Genomic DNA, 21,131 nt, shown 5'->3' with positions numbered 1-21,131 from the left:
TGCCAGTTTTGGGATATCTGTCCCATTTATAAATTAAGCTGGGATATTTATACCAGTCCAGTCTTCTCCTTCTATTTCCTAGATTAAGAAGTTATCCCCTTATTGTTCCATAAAATAGGGAAGCTTCATATGTCTTTTAATACAGATTTTGTGATGATTAAGTGGAGGCAGCCAGTTTCTGGCATGCAGTAAGCACTGTATGTGCCATTTCATCATTATTGCTATTGTCATCCTCACCACTGAAATCAGACAAAAAGGCTTTCAAGGTTGAGATTCCTTTTGAAATCAATCATGGGCCAAGCAGCTAGTCCGGAAGGAGCTGAGCATCCCCTCTTTATGACAGTTTTTAGCATGAGAGAAGCAGCATTGTCCTGGAAAGAAGAGATCTCAAGGCTCAGTTATGAGAATAGAGTCTTTACATCTGTTGAAATCAGGAAGTAAGTGGAATTCACAAATTCCTGGTCACTTGAGATTTCCTGACTGTTTTATGAACCACAGTTGAACATAAATTAATCTTGGTAACATATCGGAGTTTACTTGTGTCTCTAGACCATTTTATAGCCCAGATATTTTCCTGAAAGATAGCTCTTTTGTTGATTTCCACTTTTCTTAGGATCTTTATGGAAACTTCTCCAGCTTGTGAAAGGGCCAGAAGAATTTACCTGTCTGAAAGCAGTGGTCACACATGAATGGATTTTCCTGCAGATGAGCAGTAGTTCCTTGCTTTGAAGGTCTTGCCAATGTATTTTTATACATAGTACTAGAGAGTCAAATATTTGGCAGGTTGATTCAAAAGAACATTTCACTGGGATGAGGGAGCACTAAATATGACTGGTGAGCAGATTTATCTTTTACTAAGTGCATTCTTTATGAATTACAATAAATGCCTCTTCCTTTAGCATTACAACATTTTATTCAATTGTTCTAGTACTCAAAAGTGTGACCGTAGGAAAGAGTGAAAATACTCAAGGGCATTACAGTTCTAGTAAGCCCTAGGAAGACGGCAGACTGGTCAATAAGTATGAACGTCGAATGTATTTATGTAATCCATCTAGTCCAGAAATATTTGCTCAGCTTCTACCATATGTCTGGCCCTGAGATAAACATTGGCTATTAGGCAGCGTTCTCGTCTCTGGTCTTAAGGAAAAGAACACTACTCAAGCATGCTTGTATATCAAGTAGAGTTTATTGAAGGGAACATTGTGACAACTCAGGGAAAACGAAAACAGCAGAGTCAGATGGGAACTAGTTCCAGGAACTGGGAAATGACCAGCATCTCCAACTCTGTTTTTGCCCCTCTGTTTGCATCAGTCTTAGTTCTCTGCCTCCCAAAGTACTTTTATTTATTTATTTTAAATATGGTTCATGTCTTGTTATAGTAAGACAACTCTAAGGGTTTTCCACAAATTACATTATGTAGATTTGGACAGTTAGAATACTCATACTATACAAGGTAATTTCAGAGATCACTTTCTGCTCTAAAATTTTGGTTTCTCTTTACGAATTATTATGAAGGTCTTTTTCATTGATGTGAAGGACCTTGTCAATTTAGGTAACTAATACCACTGAGCACATTAATGCTCTTCAACACCGTGCTAATCAGTCCTGAACCAGAGCATACAGATATCACTAAAGAGAGCACATTGCTACAATAAACAAAAGCTTTGCTCTAGGAGGCCAAAGGGGAAACCCATCTTGTCTCTTGGCTGCCACTTCAATGAAGTAATTAGGTAAGACTCATTCCTCCCTAAGCAGCAGTTACCAAATTTCAATGCAACTTACTGTTCTGATTCAGTATTAATGTTCAAGGAAATGCTGCAGCAATTCTCTGAATATTTCCAAAGAAAAAAATCACAATCCAGGAATATAGAATGTATGCGGCTACTTTCACAAAGCACCATCAGAGATTAACATGTTGCGTGGGCTTGAAACACTGGTACTTTGATATTCATTTACATATGTAAATTAAAAACTGCCTTGATCATTAGGATTGTTAATTTGAGTTTGGGTAAAAAATACTCTAATACTCATTTTATTAAGTGTCTAATGATAGCCACTATCATTGGACGCTCACTAAATATAGATATGTAAAGTGTTGTTTGATTTCGTATAATTTGATATGGAGTTAGACGGAATATCTACAGACTGCATCAAATTAAACCAAAATAGACTCTTACATATTTGCTTTGGGTTTTTTGTTTTCCTTTTTAAGAGACAGGGTCTCACTCTGTTGCCCAGGTTGGAGTGCCGTGGTGTGATCATGGCTCACTACAGCCTCAACCTCCTAGACTCTATGAATGTGTGCCCCCGACACCCAGCTAATTTCTCTATTTTTTTCTAGAGATGAGGGTCTCACTATGGTAGCTGACATCTTGGAAGGCTTTTTAAATTATTTGCTTTAAATCTTTAAAGTAAATAGATTAAACCCCTATTTGAAATAAAAGTAGCTGTTTACTCATGTAAATGTATTGTTTTTCCTTGTCTATTTAAAGGCAAACAGATTAAAGGACATGAAGAGTCTAAAGAGGCTTTAGTGAAGAGTATGTTGAAATTCCTACATTTTTTTTCCCTGCTGTACTCCTTTCACCCCAATTCATTTAGGCTTTCTAAAGATGAGAAAGAAAAGTTTTCATTTCTAATTAACGTGATTTCAAAAGCAGTCAATGACATTACTGTTTCCATTTAAAAGGAAAGAAATCAAGAAAATGGGTGACGTGTTCCTCCACCAGCAGGGCAGGGGGTGTGGGGTAACTTCGGGACATGCCAAGATGCTTTTTTCACTGAGAGATTTATTTTAAAATATTACTTTTAAGCAAAAGGGCAATCTATCATTGGATTTTCTAACACCACGTCGGCATTTTAATTTAAAATAACAGGTCATGTGATATTAATGAGCAGGCACTGGTTCTCAAGTCCTCCTCAAGAGTTAAGAGGGCTGGCGATAGTCTTGTCTCAAACTCAGATAAGGGGCATTTTCATAATTCTCAGTGAAACAATGAAGATATTTCTCCCTTCCCCAACTATGCACATTTCCCAAATGCAAATCTGACTTTTTTTTTTTTTTTTTTTTTTGAGATGGAGTTTCACTCTTGTTACCCAGGCTGGAGTGCAATGGCGCGATCTCGGCTCACCGCAACCTCCGCCTCCTGGGTTCAGGCAATTCTCCTGCCTAAGCCTCGTGAGTAGCTGGGATTACAGGCACGAGCCACCGTGCCCAGCTAAATTTTTATGCATTTTTAGTAGAGACGGGGTTTCACCATGTTGACCAGGATGGTCTCGATCTCTTGACCTCGTGATCCACCCGCCTCAGCCTCCCAAAGTGCTGGGATTACAGGCGTGAGCCACTGTGCCCGGCTGCAAATCTGACTTTTAAGGAAGACTGCCTGGTTCTCTCTGAATTCTGGACCCAGCGGTGGGAGAACAGGACGCGCACCCTGACAGCCTACCAACCCAGCAGTAGCTTTGCAGTCTGGGGGAAGGGGAGGTAGCTCCTCCTTGGAGGATGGGGCTTTTCCAGAGGAGTGCATCCCAAGTCATCAATCCCTTTGTATTCACAATTTCCTATATAGGAGAGATTCGAACTCTTTATAGACATTTCGGAATCTGTCTCCAGGTTAGGCCATTTGCCATGTTAATGGTGAAAAGGACTCCCAGGGTCAGGAGACATCGTTATTTTCTTAGCAGATGTGTAGCACAGTGGGGCAGCATTGGACTTAGTATTGGAAAACCTGGACACCATCCTTGTTCATTTATTCCAACAACAAATAGTGGAGCCAATTGCATGCCAGGCACTGTCCTTGCTGCTGAGACACCCAGGGATCAGGTGTGGCTCCAGCCCCGGGGCTCATCTCTAGGGCAGCATTTTCCAAATGCTCCATGGTGGAGGACCAACTTTTAAATTTTAAAAAATTCATGATAGACTAATAGTTTTTTGAAGTACGATACAGCCAAGCCACTAGAAAAGTTAAAATAAAGATATACAAAATATAAGCCCACATTTCATGGTTATTAGATTCCACAAGTAGAAAGTTACTTTGTCAGAGTGACTACATGGTTATTTCCCATTTCTATAGTTATCTCTTTGCAGACACGTAAGAGCCTGTGGAGGACCACACCAAGTATCATTGGTCTGGTAGGTGCTGCCATCCTAAGAGGGTAACATTCTCCCTGACCCCTAGAAGTGGGTGGAATAGAGCCACCATAGTAAACATCAATGGATGCTACTCAGCACTGTGCCTCCTGCCTCCTTCCTGAGAGACTCCAACTTACTCAGCTGTGCACTAAGCACACCACCCTGCTTGTGGGTAGCCCCAACTGTAGGTTGTGGCAAACTTGACTGGCTTAAAGGTAACCCCATATGCCTTACCCCTAAATGGGCCAGGAGGAGGCACTTGATGGGGTCTAGGTCGACGAACTCCAAATCAAGCTTTGCTGTGAGTGTCTGGAAAGGTCTCTCTTTGCTCTTTCTAGACAGCTTTTAGAAGCAATCTTACTAGATTAAGAAAGTGTATTAGTTGGGGTTCTCTAGAGGGACAGGACAAATAGGATAGATGTATATATGAAAATAAGTTTGTTAAGGACTATTGACTCACACGATCACAAGGTGAAACCCCACAATAGGCCGTCTGCAAGCTGAGGAGCAAGGATGAAAGTCTGAGTCCGAAAACCTCAAAAGTAGGCACGCTGACAGTGCGTGCTTCAGTCTGTGGCTGAAGGCCTGAGAGCCCCTGGCAAACCACTGGTGTAGGTCCAAGAGTTCAAAACCTGAAGAACTTGGAGTCTGATGTTTGAAGGGAAGAGGCATCCAACACAGGAGAAAGATGGTGGCTGGAAGACTTAGGCAGTCTAGTTTTTCCGTTCCTCTGCCTGCTTTTATTCTAGCCATGCTGGCAGCAGATTAGATGGTGCCCACCCAAATTGAGGGTAGGTCTGCCTCTCCTAGTACTGACTCAACTGTTAATCTCCTTTGACAACACCCTCACAGACACACACAGAAATAGTACTTTGCATCCTTCAATCCAATCAAGTTGACACTCATATTAACTATCACAGTGAGAAACCATGAAGTCCAGATGGCTGGACCAAGAGAATGCCCTAGATTGGGTGGATGCTGGATGGTCAAGTGGAGGGGAGAAAAGTGGGTCTTGATAACATTCTAATTAGCGCAAACTTTCCAGTCCCGTGAGCCAGTCTGTTCCCTTTAAGTTGATGCTAGCTGCCATTGTGTTATCTGTTACAGACTAATACAATTGTAATAGTTGAAGATCCAGTATTTATTGATACATTATTATCAACTGAAATCCATAGTTTACATTAGGATTCACTCTTAGTGTTGTATGTTCTATGGATTTTGACATACATATAATGACCTGTGCCGACCATTACAGTATCACACGGAATAGTCCCACTGCCCTAAAATACCCTCTGTTCCATCTATTTATCCCTCTTCTTTTCCATGGACCCTTGCCAACCACTGATCTTTCTATTGTCTCCATAGTTTTACCTTTTCCAAAATGTCATGTAGTTAGAATCCTGCATTATATAGCCTTCCCAAATTGGCTTCTTTCACTTAGCAATACACATTTAAGGTTATTTTTTTGTGTGCCTGATAGCTTTTTTTTTTGTGACCAAATAATATTTAATTGCCTGGATGTGCCATAGTTTATTTATTCATTCACCTAATGAAAGTCATCCTAGTTGCCTCCAAGTTCTGGCAATTATGAATAAAGCTCCTACAAACATTAAGATGCAGGTTTTTGTGTGAACGTAAGTTTTCAACTCCTTTGGGTAAACACCAGGAGTACCATTGCTAGATTGTACGGTAAGGCTATTAACCTTTGTAAGAAACCGCCAAACTGTCTTGCAAAGTGCTGGTACCATTTGCATCTCCTTAAGCGACGGTTCTTGTTCCTCTTCATCTCGCCAGCATTTGGTGTGGCTATAAGTCTTGGATTTTTGCCACATCACAGAATGATATTTTTATATATCCCTGAACAAGGGAGGATACTTACAGTTCTTAGCAATGAGTATCACCAGGACAGGAGCTCACAAAATAGATGTGGATATTCAGGTGAAGACTGGATGATCACTGGCCCAGCCTGCAACAGAGCACCATTTGAGATCATTGCCAAATGCTTTTATTTGTTCTTCTTTCTCCCTCACTAGAAAAGCAACAGCTCATGTGCATCTGAATTGCTCCCTACAACAGCTCTTTCTAACAAGATACCAGGACTCACTAAGCCATATTTAATACCCTTCTTCTTTGTTAGGACCCCACAAGTTCCTTAAGATCTTAAGAATCCTAGCAAGAGTAAGGGTGATGAAATTCTTTGTTGTAGGGGGCAGCATCACATGGAAGTATGGCTTCTCACTGCCCTCAGCAAGGCCCAGGCCAAAATTGGAGGTGGACCACATTTATTTTCAGTATTCTGCCTTCTTGTCATTTCTTGTCCCTTACTTGTCTCAGGCAATCTATCTCCCTAGGGAAATATTTTATTCTAAAATTTCAGAAACTTTCATTAACCTAATTTAACCTCCTTTAGAATAGGGAATTTTTGCCTTTTAAGATCTAAGGGGAAGAACATTGCTATACTCAAAGAATGGAGCTTAGACATTAGGTAAGCATCAATGCAGGAAACTCTAACTAGAGTCCTCAGAGGTGTCTGCTCACCCAGAATTCGATTCCCAGGATTCTTCTGGAAATCAGAGACAAGGGTAAGCAAAAGTGGGGAAGAAAAAATGAGAGAAGAAGAGGTAGAGCAAAGCAAAGAATGGACAGAAACACAAAGGAGAGATGGGAAGTGGATGGAGAGGGGAAACAGATGGCTGGCTGTTTGTGATGGTTTCAGATGGTACTGAGCAGCGCCTGCCCAAGTCTCCAGCCATTCTTTCCACGATGCTCAGTGCTATGGATTGTATTCAAAAGCTAAATGATGAATTTCATTTGCGCAAATTTATCTAGAAAGGGCTGAAAATCAGAGTCGCATACTCTTTGTTTTCAGCGTGAGAAGTTCTCCAATGTGGGTTACAAATCCCCGCTCTGTTCCCCAGTGCTGTCTCGTACATTTGGATTTCCGATTAACCAACAGATGTGGGGGAGAAATGGCTGGCCTGGCCAGAGAGGTCCCCCATGACCACACATGTGCAAATACTGAGGCTCACAAATCATTCCCGTGAACTCAGTTGTAGCTCATGTGATTCCCCCTCTGCTGCCTGCATCAGATGTCTGGGAGAATTTGTGATGAGGATGGAGCTGGGTCAGGCAGGAGAGGAAAGAGCCAGCAGATTTGACTTTAAGGATCAGTTTAATAATCTTCTTGCCTCAAATTTCTTTTCCCAACAAATTCTGAGAGGTGGGAACTCTGTCAGGAAGAATATAACAGAAAATATTTCCCTAAATGAACTAACAGCAACTTAATGAATGACTAATAAAAGATAGGGCTTGTCAGACCCAGTTGAAATGTATTTGAGTACAAGGTAATTTTTCTAGATACAAACAACATAATCCTTTCTTCACTTGTTAGTTTTTTTCCTAAGTTTCACAAGAGCAAATAAAAGGTTCACGAGTTTCTCAGACATCAAATAGTTCTCAAAAATGTCAACAACATCAGTGTAAAACCAATAAAAATATGGCACAGATTTAGCACTTGTACTTTAAGGAAATATAAAAAAGGGAAAGAGAAGCATATGGAAAAGCATGCTTGGGGTTTGAGCAGATCAATCTCACATATTTAAAAACAAAACAAAACAGAATAGAACAGTTCTGGAGGGAATGTTGAAAAAGAATGGCTTACTTTAATTAGAAAAAAATAACAATGCCTCCTTTCCTTTTTCTTCAACAACATTGAAGTTGAAAATGGACTTAAGCCATTACCTTTGGCTGTCCTAGCATGGGAGGGTTTCAGACTTTAATTTCTTTCCCAGCCTACGGTGTGAAAGGAAAAGTTGTCTTGGCATGGAGAGACACTGTCAGTGCAGACTCCTCGAAGATGAATGGATGTGCATTTAAGATCGGATAGCTGAGAACATCTCTGAACGTCAGTTTCTGCGTATATAAAATAGAGCCAATAAACTCTTCCTCACCAGTTTCTTGAGATAATTAAGTGATATAACATGTGGGAAGTGCCTGCCTTAGGGAGATGTCTAGATCAACATTAATCAGTAGAACTTTGCAATGATGGACGTGTTCTATGTTCTGTGCTGTCCAACAGAATAGTTACTAGCCACATGTGGCCACTGAACACTTGAAATATGATAAATTCTATTGAAGGAAATTAATTTTTACTTTCGTATGACTCTAGTTGATTTAAGTTTGAGAGCCACATGTGCCTAGTGGCTACCATATTGGATTGGCTCAGGTCTAGACGATATGTGTAATGTTGATCATGGTAATGATCACATTAGTTCTGCTTCCTCAAGTTGGAGTCAAAGTTTTATGCTCAGGGAGCTGTTGATGCATCAAGAACTTGTGCCTCTAAGATGGGATCAGAAAATGAACCTTTTTCACAGCAAGTTATATCACAGTTAGGTCTTTGTGAATATGGTCACCTGTGGCCAGGTAAGCTTTGAGTCTGCCTGTTCTTTGATTCTGCCTTCTCTTAACCAGTTAAAAGGAAATGTCAGGGAGAAATGGGCAATTTATGTACAAGAACTAAGCATGCTTTCTTTTTGGCATGATCAGATTCTATGCTCTGTTACTATTGTTTTGATTTTAAATGTTTTTATTATGACCAACAATTGATAGTCATAGGATTGACTGAACATTCAGAATGGCCTTGTCCTCACAGTGGCCACAGTGTCTCAAAATGACAGCACAAATAATGATTAAATAAATATAATAGATGCTTTAATTGAGGTTTAAAAAGAATCAGAATATCCTGTGGTTTTGAAGTGTCCTATTAAGGCAGTCACTAAAGAATATTCCACTTTGCATAAAAGACTATTTCAAGGCTATCAGCCAAATGCATGGCTAGCTGATGGATCCCACTGGGCTTAACAAGCATAATTAAGGTCTTCACCAAACCTTAATAGATTGGTGTCATTGAACACTGACCTGCGCTTGGAATGTTTTTCTTCTTTGCCTATCACCGGTGTCTGAAATTTTCCTCAAATATTGGCAAAGAAAACATATAAGGGAGGATTTTCTCTTTTATTCATATATTGTGATATTTTAAAGGTATCTTTTAGTAAATGGCATTATCACATTAGCATCTAACTGACTGATCCAATGAGTTACATCAAAGTGCAAGATGCATACACATGAGACTCATATCTCAAATTCATTATAACATCCTTGTTTCATGCAATCTCAACTTTCCTGAATGCTTCTAAATCCAGTTCTTTCATTTCAGATAAATAGTAAATAGAGAATCTCTGAATATCAACATAATATGCCCAAGATCCCAGTAAACAATGCAATTGTCCATTTAAATAATTAGAAGATGAGACTGGCCATTGGTGGTGTAAGGATGAAACTACCAAGGAGAGAAGTTATCAGCTTGGGAAAGAAAGCAGGAACATAGGCGGAAGAGATAAGAAGGAAATAAAAGAAGCTAAAGGCACAAGATGAGAACAATAGATAATAAAGGGAAGGTGTAAGGTAATGAGAGTGGTAAGCGGCAGGTTGGAGTCTAGCTTTTCCCAGCCAAATTAAGAGAGGCTTTTCAGAGAGAAATGGAAAATTTTTATAAAGTACCACTGTCCTTTCTTTTGGTATGATCATTTAAAAGAGGGCAAGAAGGAAAGTGAGGAGAGCTGAAGCCTTACAAAAACATTGCAGGATGTGATTAAGTGATCAAGGATTGGGGCATATCCCCCATGGGTCCCATATATTGCATTGCAACCCTCTGATGCCAGGGTATGCTCAATTAATGTTTATACTTATAATAAGATTATTTTAGCTTGTGTTCATTTTTATACAGGATATATTCTTGTGATATCCTTATTTTCCATTTATAACAATTACCTCAACTATTTGTTTCATCCTTTTATATTGGATATGTTGATGCATTTTTCTTTCTCTTTCTTTTCTTTTGTTATTCTTTGCTTAACAAGCACAATTAAAACCTTCATGGACCCTCATTATCTTATAACCTTCCCTCTACTACTTCGTATCTACCTCAAGGACACGATCTTGGTTCTATTTTATGACTGCATAGTATTCCATGGTGTATGTACCATATTTTCTTTGCCAAGACTACCACTTATGGGCATTTAGGTTGATTTCATGTCTTTGCTGTTGTGAACAGCACTGCAATGAACATACACCATGCATGTGTCTTTATGGTAGAATGATCTATATTCCTTTGAGCATATACCAAATAATGGGATTACTGGGTTGAATGGCAATTCTAAGTTCTTTAAGAAATTGCCACACTGCTTTCCACATGGTTGAACTAATTTATACTTCCACCAACAGTGTAAGTGTGTCTTTTTCTCTGCAACCTTTCCAATATCTGTTATTTTTTGACTTTTTCATAATAGCCATTATGACTGGTATAAGATGGTATCTCATTGTGGTTTTGATTTGCATTTCTCTAATAAATCAGTGATGTCGAACTTTTTTTCATATGATTATTGGCTGCATGTCTTCTTTTGAAATAAGTCTGTTCATGTCCTTTGCCCACTTTTTAATAGGGTTGCTTGTTTTTCTTGTAAGTTTGTTTAAGTTCCTTGTAGAGGCTGGATATTAGACCTTTGTCAGATGCACAGTTTGCAAAATTTTTTTCTCATTCTGTAAGTTGTCTGTTCAGTCTGTGGTTTCTTTTGCTGTGGAGAAGCTCTTTGGTTTAATTAGATTCTATTTGTCAATTATTCCCTCTGTTGCAATTGCTTTTGGTGTCTTCATAATGAAATCTTTGCCTATTTCTAGGTCCAGAATGGTATTGCCTAGGTTGTCTTCTAGGGTTTTTATAGATTTGAGTTTTACATTTAAGTTTATAATCTATATTTAGTTAATTTTTGTATATGGTGTAAAGAAGGGGTGCTGTTTCAATCTTCTGTGTATGGCTAGCCAGTTATCTTAGCACAATTTATTAAATAGGGAATCTTTTCCTCATTGCTTATTTTTGTCATTTTTCAGATAGTTGTATGCATGCAGCCTTATTTCTGGATTCTCTATGCTGTTCCATTAGTCTATCCTTCTGTTTTTGTACCAATAACATGCCATTTTGATTACTATAACCCTATAGCATAGTTTCAAGTTGTATAGCATGATGCCTCTAGCTTTATTCTTTTTGCTTTGGATTGTCTTGGCTATTTGGGCTCTTTTTTGGTTCCATATGAATTTTAAAATAGTTTTTTTAGTTTTGTGAAGAATATCAATGGTAGCTTGATAGAAATAGCATTGAATCTATAAATTGCTTTGGGCAGCATGGCCATTATAAAGATGTTGATTCTTATTATCCATAAGCATGGAATGTTTTTCCCATTTGTTTGTGTCATCTTTGATTTCTTTGAGCAGTGTTTTGTAGTTCTCCTTGTAGAGGTCTTTAACCTTCCCCGTCAGCTGTATTCCTAAGTATTTTCTTTTCTTGTGGCAGTTGTGAATGGGATTGTGTTCCTGACTTGGCTCTTGGCTTGACTGTTGCTGGTACATAGGGATGTTAGTGCTTTTTGTACATTGATTTCATATCCTAAGACTTTGCTGAAGTTGTGTATCAGCTTAAGGAGCTTTTGGGCTTAGATTATGGGGTTTTCTAGATGTAGGATCATGTCGTCTGCAAATGGGGATTATTTTACCTCCTGTCTTCTTATTTGGATGTGCTTTCTTTCTTTCTCTTGCGTGATTGCCCTGGCCAGGACTTCCACTACTATGTTGAATAGGAGTGGTGAGAGATGGCATCCTTATCTTGTGCCAGTTTTCAAGAGGAATGCTTCTAGCTTTTGCCCACTCAGTATGATGTTAGCTGTGGGTTTGTCATAGATGGCTCTTATTATTTTAAGGAATGTTCCTTCAATACCTAGTTTATTGAGAATTTTTTTTTAACATGAAGGATTTTGAGTTTTATTGAAAGCTTTTCTGCATCTACTGAGATAATCATGTGGTTTTTGTCTTTAGTTCTGTTTAAGTGATGAATCACACTTATTGATATGTGTATTTTGAACCAACTTTGCATCTCAGGGATAAAGCCTACTTTATTGTGGTGGATGAGTTTTTTGATGTGCTGCTGGATTTGGTTTGCCAGTATTTTGTTGAGGATTTTGCATTGATGTTCATTGGCCTGGAGTTTTCTTTTTTTGTTGTGTGCCTACCAGGTTTTGGTATCCAGATAATGCTGGGCTCATAGAATGAGCTAGGGAAGTGTCCCTCCTCCTCAATTTTTTGGAATAATTTAAGGAGAAATGGTACGAGCTCCTCTTTGTACATCTGGTAGAATTCAGCTGTGAATCCTCCTGGTCCTGGGCTTCCTTTTGGTTGATTGGTAAGCTATTTATTACTGATTCAATTTCAGAGGTCTTTATTGGTCTGTTCAGGGACTTAATTTCTTCTTGGTTCAGTCTTGGGAGGGTGTATGAATCCAGTAATTTTTCTATTTCTTTTGGATTTTCTAGTTTATGTGCATGATGTTCATAATATCCTCTGATAATTATTTGTGTCTGGTGGGTCAATGCCTTGCCATTTCTGGTTGTGTTTAGTTGCATCTTCTCTCTTTTCTTCTTTATTTGTCTAGTGAGCAGTTTATTTTTTTATTTTATTTTTTTAAAAAACCAGCTCTTGAATTTGTTGATCTTTTGAAAGGATTTTCCATGTCTCAGTGTCTTTCAGTTCACTTTGATTTTGGTTATTTCTTGCCTTCTGCTAACTTTGGAATTGGTTTGCTCTTGGTTCTCTAGTTCTTTTAGTTGTGATATTAGGTTGTTCAAGCACATTCCATTGTGTGCTCTGGCTGCAATAACAGAGTACTACAGACTGGGTATCTTAACAGAAATGCATTTTCTCACAGTTCTGTAGGCTAGAAGTATGAGATCAAGATGTCAGCAGAGTTAGTTTCTTTTGAGCTTTCTCTTTTTGATTTGTAGATGTCCGCCTTCTCCTTGTGTCTTCACACGACCATATCTCTGTGTGTTGTTGTTATAATCTTCTCTTCTTGTGAGAACACCAGTCATATTGAGTTAGGATTTACCTATATGACCTCATTTTACCTTAACCACCATTTTTAAAGGCCCTATCTTCAAATGCAATCACATTCTGAGGTACTGGGCATTAGAATTTCAACATACGAATTTAAGGGGGACACAATTCCCCCCATATTTTCTCAGCTTTTAAGGTCTCTTTTTCCTGTGTACACCCTCTATTGTTGTCAGAAGTAGCCTCTTACCCTTCACAAGCACTATGCCTTCCATAGCGATTAACTGGCACAGTTTTTCAACGTCTCAAAGCCTTTATGTTCACATGCATTTTATACCCAGGCCATTGTGAGTAAATAATCTTGATGCTTTTGGTGCTGTGGGTTATCTGTGTCCCATTATCATCTGGCAATGAAGGTATCTGTACCTTTCTCAGCTACATGAGCAACAGAATCTCAATGTCTCATTTTGAAATTTTGTTTCCTAGAGGCACTCTGATACCAATTACTGTAACAATCAGGATCCGGGCAGAAAGCAGACATCATGCTTAAACTGGGTAACTTGAAGATAATATGGGAAAACAGCAAACAATAGTTCAGAATCCTAAAAGCCTGAATCTATTATCAACCAAAGGTGTGACTGGGCAAGGGGCGGGAGTGGACTCTGTCATACAACACATGCATGCAAAAGAGCTGTGTAGGGCTGCTTGGTTCCTATTACCTTTGTGTAAAGACAAAGCCAGCTAATGTGAACTCTTAGGAAGGGAGATAGAGGAATAAATACCCTTCTCTCATCCTCCTGCCCTCTGGGATGCTCATCTCCAATCCCAAAGCAGGGCACTGAAGCCTACCATGGTATACAAAGGCTAGTATCCTGGAAATCAGAACAGAGGATGGGAGGTTAGACAGCGGATCTAGAAGGACAGACAAAAATATCTAGAACAAGTTTGACTCTCCATGGGCTGAACTAGTGGTTGCAATTGCTGGAAGGTAGAAAGTGTTAGGGGGTGTTCAGTTATGGGATCCAGATGAAGTGGGAGGGAATTTTAGTGTGTTTTGTGAAGATTTGCCATTATGTGAAATTGTGTAATACTGTCCCAAATGTTGTAAATGATGCTATAAGATAAAGAAGATAATCATACTCATTGAGTAGCTATATTTATATAATGTATTTATATAAATGTATAAATATCTATACTGTGTAAGTGGTTGATGTTTACATTTGCTTAATTCTCCCAAAATTACTGCAAAAAGGTACCATTATCATCCACACTTTACATATGAGAAAATAGCAAAATTATAACTGACTCAAAGTAATGGTTATTGGAACTAGGTTATAACCCAGGCAAGATCATTCATGTGCTTTCAATCTTAACCATAAGGCTGAATGTTTTCCCTAATTTCCTTGTTGATCTCTGTATTTGTCTGTTCTTGCACTGCTATGAATAAATACCTGAGACTGGACAACTTATAAAGAAAAGAGGTTTAACTGGCTCATGGTTATACAGGTTGTACAGGAAGCATGGTGGCATCCACTTCTGGGGAGGCCTCAGGGAGCTTTTACTCATGGCAGAAGGCAAAGCGGGAGCAGGCCTGTTACATGTCAGGAGCCGGACCAAGAGAGAGGCAGGAGGTGCTACACACTTTTAAACAACCAGATCTCATGATAACTCATCCACTCACTGTCAGGAGAACAGCACCAAGAGGGTGGTGCCAAACCCTTCATGAAGGATCCACCCCCATGATTCAATCACCTCCCACCAGGCTCTGCTTCCAGTATTGGGGATTACATTTCAACATGAGATTTGAGTGGGGACACAGATCCAACCGTATCAATTGATGTTAAGACATGCAGTTGAACACTATATTTGTTAAACAGCTGCTATCACCTAGGGGAATCTCTAGTGCTTGGAATTAGGAAAACTCCTAGTTTTGTGGTCCAGGGAATCCATAAGCTTCCTTAAGACTCCTGCATGTTTTAGGAGAGCTAAATTACCCTGGCTCTTGTGCCCTGGTATATAAATTTGTGTCCTCAGATGTGAAGCAACACATTTCATTATTACAAAAGCATCAGTCAGAAAGAGTACATTTCTATAACATATACATAATATAAAATGTTACAGGGGAAATAAGGGAGTGTTTTATATTATATATATCATTGCAAATTATTTTAAAACTCTATATTAGATATTTCTATTCTCCAGTATTTTTTCTTAGGTACAGTATTAGTTAACTGCCAGAAAAATGCAGTATAACAACTATATAATCTCCATAGCACACAGCAATAAGCATTGATTTAGGTGTCAAGCCAAAATAAACTAAGGGTTGACTGAGGGTTAGCTGGGCTTGGCTTAGTGGCTCTGCTGATCTTGAGTGGCCTTGCTCTATGCATCCAGAGGTTGGCTGGGGTCAGCTGGTCTTGACTGGAGTATTTCTGCTCCACATTCCACTCCTCTGCCTGGGGCCAGAGGGCTGACCTTCTGCTTCTCCTCATGGTGGTGGTAGAAACTCAGGTCCAAGCATTCAAGTGTATGACAAGCATCTGCTGTGCCACGTCCATGCAAAGCACGTGGCTGCACATTTCTTAGTGCTCTGTTATACCATTGGATGTGGATGTATTTATTTATTCATTATTTATTTATTTTTAAACTACTTTATTGAGATATGATTGACATGGAAAAAGATGCACATATTTCATGTACACAACTTGGTGAGTTTGGAGATATGTATACACCCATGAAACTATCACCACCATTAAAGCCATAAACTTATTCATCACTTCCAAAAGTTTCCTCCTGCCTCCTCCTCCTGATTATTATCATCATTATTATTATCGATGATAAGAACACTTAACATAAGATCTACCCTCTTAGAAAATTTTAAGTATACAATACAGTGTTGTTAGCTGTAGGCACTATGCTGTATAATAAGTCTCTAGAAATTATGATTCTTGCATAACTAAAATTTTGTTCCCTTTGACTACCACCTTCCACTTTCTTCTCCCCCACCCTGATAAACACCATTTTACTCTTTCACTTCTGTGAGTTTGACTACTCTTTCACCTATAAGTGAATGCTATGGTCTGAATGTTTGCGTCCCTCCAAAATTCATTTGTTGAAATCAAATTCCCAATGTGATATTATTAAGAAGCGGGGCCTTTCTGGGTCACCAATCCTCATAAATGGGAATTAATGCCCCTATAAAAAAGGTCATGAAAAACTTGTTTGCCACTTTCACCGTGGGAGGGTTCATTGAGAAGGGCCCTCTATAAAGCAGAGAACAGCCTTCACCAGGCAATGAATCTGCTGGTGCCTTGATCTTGGACTTCCCAGCGTCTAGAGCTGTAGAAACAAATTTCTGTTGTTTTTTAAAGCCACCTGGTGTATGGTATTTTGGCATAGCAACCTAAATGGACTAAGACAGTGAGATAATGCACTATTTGTCTTTTTGCGTCTGGCTTTTTTCACTTAGCATCATGTCCCTCAGGTTCATCCATTTGTTGCAAAATGGCAGAATTTCTTTCATTTTAAGGCTAATAGTCCATTGGATGTATATGCCACATTTTCTTTATCCATTCATCTGTTGATAGGCATTTAGATTATTTCCATATCTTGCCTTTTGTTAATAATGCTGTAATGAACATGGAAGTACTGGTATCCCTTTGAGATCCCAATTTCATTTCCTCTGGATGTATACCCAGAAGTGAGATTCCTGGATTGCAATGTAGTTCTGGTTCTATAATGACTACAGTCAAGTTACATTCCCACCAACAGTGTCTGGTTCCCTTTTCTCCACATCATCACCAGCACATGTTATATTTTATTTTATTTTTAAAATAATAGCCAAACCATTTGGATATGGTTTTAAATATTCCAAATAATAGATCAACTGTTTTCTTTGCTGCCAAAGGAAGAAAAGCAGGGGTTGGAAAAGAGCCAAAAGAGTCAAATTTCTGGTGATGAGCTGTTTGTTCTGGAGGTAATTTTCTGAGAAGTGCACATTAAATAACACGGCATTTCAGCCTTCAAGTGAGAGGTGTAGACTATTCAGGATAATGAGTGTACAATTGAAGTGTCCCACTGGAGCAAGTCACTTAGAATCACAGAAGGAATATTATCGGGTCCATGATGTAAATTTAAAACATCGTATTCCTCATTTTACAAACTTATGTGGGTATCTTTCCCTGTCACAGGCAGCCCATTTCAGTGTGGAAAATCAGTCTTGTATCAACCAGATTTAGAATAGTGCCATGATTTGTTCATGTCCAAGAATTAACTGTTTTCTTCCACACAGAATTGGCATCAGGAGGCATGTTGCTGAGTGCCACTGACTCCTTGTGGGTTGAGCTTGGGTGGCCTTCTCTGTTTTAGCACATAAATGCTGTAAACTGGGTATGCTAGGCCATTCTTTCATTGCTATAAAGAAATACCTGAGGCTTGGTAATTTATGAAAAAAGGTGGTTTATTTTGGCTTATGGTTCTACAGGCTGTACTGGAAGCATCGTGCTGGCATCTACTTTAGGTGAGGCCTCAGGAAGCTTTTACTCATGGTGGAAGGAGATGGGGAGCAAATACATCACAATGTGAGAGAGGGGGCAATAGAGCTAGCAGGAGGAGCCAGGCTATCTTTAACAACCAGCTCTTGTGTGAACTGATTAGAGCGGGGAGCACCCAGCTATTCATGAGGGACCCACCCCCATGACCCAAACACCTCCCACCAGTCCCCAACTCTAGCACTGGAGGTCACATTTCAACATAAAATTTGGAGGGGACAAATATTCAAGTCATATCACTGGATGAGATGTGCTGGGATTTTATCCAAGCTCCATCCAGGTAGGCTAGTGAGAGGCTCTGTGCAGAAGTCAAAAGTACACTTGACTTTATAAAGTGTGCAATATGATTATAATTAGATCACAACCTTTTTCTCCAGGTTTGCAGATATTGATTTACCTAACCTTAACATATTAGCAAATAGCCATTCAATGACATATACCTTTGCTCTGTGTCAATTAGTTTAAAGTTATCTGTAGTGAAATACTCAGTTCTGAAATCGTTCTATTCACACTGAGAGAAGATGCTGTTAGAGCTTCCATGTTCTTCACAGAGGAAGCTTCTCATAGTAAGGATCCAATGCTCTGTCTGCAGGCTGGGCTTGGCCACAGGAGTATGCTCCGTCCATACGCAGAAGCCACTCCTGGAGCCGATGCTCTGTCTGCAGGCTCAGCTTGGCCACAGGAGTATGCTCCGTCCATACGCAGAAGCCACTCCTGGAGCCGATGCTCTGTCTGCAGGCTCAGCTTGGCCACAGGAATATGCTCTGTCCATATGCAGAAGCCACTCGTGGAGCCAATGCTCTGTCTGCAGGCTGGGCTTGGCCACAGGAGTATGCTCCATCCATACGCAGAAGCTACCCCTGGAGCCGATGCTCTGTCTGCAGGCTCAGCTTGGCCACAGGAGTATGCTCCGTCCATACGCAGAAGCCACTCCTGGAGCCAATGCTCTGTCTGCAGGCTCAGCTTGGCCACAATATGCTCTGTCCATATGCAGAAGCCCTCCTGGAGCAGCTCTCAATCAGTGATTGAGAGATAAATAACCTGACTTCCTCACTCCTTGGGTGAGCTGTGTCCTACACAGTCTACCACATACTCCAGGGGGATCAAGCCTCAGTCGCTCAATTATCACCTCAGTAATAACTTACTAATCAATGCACCCGGTGTTGACTCCTTTTCTCCTTTTCACGTCTCCGCTTGCCTGTGTGCTTCCTGAGGTTTCCTCTCAAAATGAACTATAAAGTGAAATCCTTACCTTAGAGTGGAATTCTGAGGGAAACCCAAACTAAGATATAGCATCAATATGTTTACGAACATTAGAAGGAATTAAGATTCAAAGCAAGCATAACCTTGCCATTTAGGGTTTTCTTCTTCATAAGCTTCTCATTGTTTTCGCCACTCTTAGTATACAAAGTATTTTTTTAATTAAAAATGCCTATTTCTCATTACAAAACTAATCTGTATTCCTTGTAAAAGAATTAGAAAAAAACAGATAAGGATTAAGAACTGCGTGGCTAATGACGTTACAGCTAGAAATAACTGCTCTGGAATATTTGTGTTAGTCTTTCCATCATTTTTCTTTGCATGGTAGATTTTTAAAACAATATCTCCCATCCCACAGGCTCTTTTCAACTGTGACCTTGACATTTCTCTCATTGAGAATTGGGACTGGATCGTTTACCCTTGAACCTGGGCTTCCCTTGACCAAGAGAATGTAGTGGAAGTGACGTTGGGTGACTTCTGAGGTGAGATTATAATAATGCCACACACTTACATCTTGGCTTTTCTTTTGGACAGACACTCATTAGGGAAATCCAGCTGCCATGCTGTGAGGAATCTCCAGTTAGCTCACATGAATAGACCACATGGTTAGGGGATTTGGCTGGGAGCTCTAGCTGAGGTCCCAGATGGTAGATAACATCAACTGCCAGACATGGAGATGCTTCCATATTGTTCTTGCTCCCAGCTGTCAAGACACCTCCAGTGTTTGAGTCTTTTCATCTAATCTGCTAGATGTTGTGGGACACAACAACGCTCTTTGTTGCTGTATCTTGAGTCAGTAAATGTATGACCCATAGAATCTATGAGCATAATACAATGAGTGTTTAATGTCAGTGCATTCTGGGTGCTTTGCTATACATAAATAAATACTTGAATATTCTTTCTTGCCAATGTCTTCATATTCTCTAGTCTTTGTATTCTCCTCTGATTGGCTGAGGTCATTGATGTCCATCCTGTTGGGCTGAGTGTCTTGAGCCACATCAACTCACAGGTCTTTGTCAGCTTATACACAGATACCTTTGGGGGCATGTGACCATCTCTGAGCCAATCACTAAATAGCCTTATATAAGTTAAAAATTTGGACTGGGCATGGTGGGTCACACCTGTAATCCTAGCACTTTGGGATGCCAAGTCAGGCAGATTATGAGGTCAGGAGATCAAGACCCTTCTGGTCAGCGTGGTGAAACCCTATCTCTACTAAAATACAAAAAAATTTAGCCGGATGTGGTGGTGCGCATCTGTAGTCCCAGCTACTCGGGAGGCTGAAGCAGGGGAATCACTTGAACCTGGGAGGCAGAGGTTACAGTGAGCCAAGATCATACCACTGCACTCCAGCTTGAGTGACAGAGTGAGACTCTGTCTCAAAAAAAAAAATTGATTAAGGAACTGTGGGTAAAAAAATTCAACTAGAAAGAAACACTGTCAGACACACATGCATAGGTACTTACAAATAAAAATAAAAACATAATTTAAAAATATACCAAAGCATGAAATAAATTACCACCAATGTATAGAGCAATAGGTAATTGCCATACAAAGACTGTATTCTTATTAACTAAAAATATATTTTGTTTATCATAAAAAGGAACCGAAAGCATTTATTCATGGATTTCTTGTTTGGTACAGCTCCTATCACAGTATGGGAAACATAAGAGCCCTTCCTCCATGGTTGATATTCTCCATCTTCAGCAAATCTGAGGAAGATTTGGGTAACCTAAAATCTGTGGATAACACAAGAACAGAAAATCAGACACCACATGTTCTCATTCATAGGTGGGTGTTGAACAATGAGAACACATGGGCACAGGGAGGGGAGGATCACACACTGGGGTCTGTTGGGGGGGACTAGGGGAGGGATTCGGGGGTAGAGAGGTTGGAGAGGGATAACATGGGGAGAAATGCCAGATATAGGTGACAGAGGGATGGAGGCAGCAAACCACATTGTCATGCATGTACCTATGCAACAATCCTGCACGATCTGCACATGTACCCCAGAACCTAAAGTGTGATTATATATATATATATAAATCTGTGGATAGGTTTTTATCCTTTGATAGTAGTTCATGAATTTACATACTTGTGTTAATTAAAAACTTTTTAAATATAGCAGCAATACTGTGTTGCACGATCAAAGAAAATGGAAAAACTAACCAAATCACTGAGACATTTTCCCCTCCATCTTGGTACTTTTCATAGTTTCCCATCTTGAGAAGATCTTATTACTTAAATTCCTT

This window comes from Aotus nancymaae, unplaced genomic scaffold, assembly GCF_030222135.1.
Source record: "Aotus nancymaae isolate 86718 unplaced genomic scaffold, 86718_ANA_hifiasm-v0.15.2.pri h1tg000001l, whole genome shotgun sequence".
NCBI lineage: Eukaryota > Metazoa > Chordata > Mammalia > Primates > Aotidae > Aotus > Aotus nancymaae.
The sequence above is the reverse complement of the archived record's forward strand: the minus strand, read 5'-3'. Positions refer to the sequence as shown.